This window comes from Diadema antillarum, unplaced genomic scaffold (assembly GCF_040938485.1).
Source record: "Diadema antillarum isolate AM-2024a unplaced genomic scaffold, OU_Dant_1.0 seq00000407_RagTag, whole genome shotgun sequence".
NCBI classification, from domain to species: Eukaryota; Metazoa; Echinodermata; class Echinoidea; order Diadematoida; family Diadematidae; genus Diadema; species Diadema antillarum.
Window position 1 is genome coordinate 1,161,439 of NW_027271395.1, and position 3,562 is coordinate 1,165,000.

The following is a 3,562-nucleotide window of genomic DNA, read 5'->3' on the forward strand; positions in this document are numbered from 1 at the left end:
CGCACGTGTTTAGGAGTTGATTGTTTGGGTATGTGGTACATGAATGTATGCGTGAGGATGTCGGTAGGTGGTGAAACATTGTGCAACGAAAGTGTAATGACGAGTTGGCGAAAAAGACGAGATTCCCCGTGCAGTTAGCCTACCATCATGTGCATGCGTTGGCTCAAATATTGACGCTAGGGGGCGCCCAGTTGCCAAGAACTTGTGATATATTTTCCTTGTATACACATATCACGGAATGTCAGTAATGAACCACATGCGCTATGATGATGATGATGATGATGATAATAATGATAACAATGATGATAATAATAATAATAATAATAATAATAATAATAATAATAATAATAATAATAATAATAATAATTATTATTATTATTATTATTATTATTATTATTATTATTATTATTTTATATTATTATTATTATTATTATTATTATTATTATTATTATTATTATTATTATTATCATTATCATTATTATTATTATTATTATAATGATAATAATAATAATGATAATAATAATGATAATAATAACGATAATGATAATAATAATAATAATGGTGATAACAATAACAATAACAATAACAATAGCAATGATACATTCTACTTATATGGCTCATGTCACATTAAAGTCTATTTGTGCCTTACAATAATTTGCCAAATAGCTACAAAATACTGCAAATGATATTTTTTTTTTAAAAACCCAACATTTCAATTAACTGCAAAAGTATTGTTGAATGTGCAGCACGGAAAGAGATTGGTAAAGTGTTTTAAATGGGCGCAATGACGTAGACTAGAAAGAACTTGAGCCGGTATTCGTGTATGTGTATACATGAAATCCTACTTTGAGTTTTATTTGCTGAAGTAGAAGATTAGCGTTGGCCAAAGTTTATTAGTGTGCGGTAAGTTGTCATAAACCTAATTGAAATGAATTAATCATTATATTTCACAACATTTAATACATATCAATGGATAAAAAAAAGAGTCATAATCATCAGATTACAATTCAAAACACATATAAAAGAAAAATGTATTGCTACAGAACTAAATGCAATGATATCAAGGCGAATCGACACACAAGATAATCTGTTGAGTATGAATGACGAAGCCAAAGCCTAGGTCCGTTACGAATAAAAGTGTGGTTAATATGATGGAACCAGCTAAAAGTAATGCTTGTTGAAATACCAGTCGGTTCCTGAGGTTGAATGCGTTTCATATACATAATTCATATTGGGTGGCCTACATAATTCATATAGAACTAATTCTGTGACAACAAAATCAATTTTTTTTCATTATACCTGCACCTACACTACTCAGTATATAGATGAGTTATAAACACATAGGTCTACTAAAGGTGATTATGTTAATTCTCGTATTCCGAGACGTGGAAATTAAAAGATTTTTCATCGTTCCGGGATTTCTTCACATAGTTAATCAACACCTTTACTTTTCTGAGTTAACTGTTGTTTTTAATATCACAGATGCACCGAAATTTGCGTAAAATACAAAATATTTTTATAGAACACACACTATCAAGAAATCAAAATGTATGATCAACCTGACGTGTCTTTAGATTGCAATGAAGGTCGCTCCCACTAATTTACTTGATTTTTATTACGAGAAAGAACGTCATTCTTATCATAAGGTATCACAAGTTATCATTCTCTAGATGAACACGATCTGTTCAGATTGATCCGTATGGGTTTTTGAAAAGTCAACCAGCACTATCAAAACTATTTAAAATTGAGCTGAATTCACTGTCTTTCCGGGAATTTGGCGTGAAGATGAAATTAAGGTGTAAGTTAAGAATGATAATCCAAACGAAATCGACCAGATGAGGATAGTGATACATATGTTTTCGATTCCTTTAACGTCGAAAAGGGCTGAAAGTCGGTAACTGTTTCCCATACAATCATCCAGGGTAGTGCGTATACTGGTATTGTGATATGAGGGAATCGATAAAATTGCTGCAAGTAAACTTAGAGCGTGAACAAGCCACAAGAGGGCGCTCTTACATTTTTGCACCTGTCAAACACTGTTTTTCTACTGTGTGAGAGGAGTATAGACTACCTCGCCTCTCGATCTCTTTTGACCGATTCATCCACAAAAGATTGGCATAATTATGAGAGTTGAGAGAGAGAGAGAGAGAGAGAGAGAGAGAGAGAGAGATGGGGAAACAGACAGACAGACAGACAGACAGAAAGACAGAGACAGACAGAGACAGAAAGGGAAAGAGGGAAGTATACGGGAAAGGAGAGAGAGAGAAACACAGACAGACCAGCAAAACGTTCAGCTTTCCACGCCCCTTTTGTTTCAGTATATAATACGGATACAAAGAGGGCGATATAAACTGTAATCACAATTTATCATGTCGGGTTCAAAGGTCAAGGGTATTTCCGAAACAGAAATAATGTACGTAATTTCGAAGGTTCGTTAATCCGAAAATGTATAAAAAAAAAGTTTGTTATTCTATAGCTCGTTAATAAATACTTATGATTTAGTAATGAAGATGTATTCATTTTCTGATTAATGAACCTTCGAAAAAGCGAACCTTCGGCACAACGCCACAGAATATTAATTTTAATCAACCAACCTCACTTCATTTTCGGAATAACGAATATCACCCTGTTAAATCGAGGTGCTCTCAAGACATGCTCTTCACATCCAGATTCGACTCCCTTCCTCCCCATCTTTCCACGCCTCCCTTTCGTCGTCTATTCCAAGGCCCGGTCACACTGCCCAAAAGTCGCGTAAACTCATGAATCACGTAAGAAATTCGAGCCTTACGCGATACATGCGCGATTTGTGCATTTTCATGAGATTCTCTGACGTGGAACCTTCGTAGTTGTCCGCCGCACTGTGCGCCGGATCGGCGCTTTACGCGATTCCAGATTTTGAGCAGCTTAAAACTCGGCTTCACGGAAATGTTTACGCAGTTTTGCACTGTTTTACGTAAGTTTTGCGTAGTTTGATTAGTTTTTGCGCGTTCATGCGCAAATCATGCGCGATTCATACGCGGTTCATTAGTGATAATGCGCAGATTATGCGTGGTTTCGCATACCGTGGACCTCAGTCGTCGCGCACAACCACGTATTCGCCCTATTTGGGGCCTTTGCGTGCCCATGCCCTGAAAGTGTGTGGTTTGTTAGTGATTTTTGCGTGATCTTTCCGTAGTTCTTGTGCAATTCATCGGTGATTTTCATCGCGTAAATCAGCGAAAATTCTCGACGGACAAGCTTGCACAACCAAATTTCTCGCGTGATTCATGCGTTTACGCGACTTTTGGGCAGTGTGACCGAGCCCTCATATCTTTTGAAGCCTTTCGAATTTTCATGACTCTTGAAAACAAGTTTTCCATAAATCTAGGTTTGTATTGTCCGCTTTTTCGCTTCTTCTTGTATGATGCCCTCTCGTTTGTCTTTAGTATTTTAGGACCAAAATTGATGTATGTGTCCTTCTATCTCTCTATCTGTCTATCTATCTCTCTATCTAACTATCTATCTATCTGTCTGTCTGTCTATCTGTCTATCTCTGTCTATCTATCTATCTCTCTATCTATCT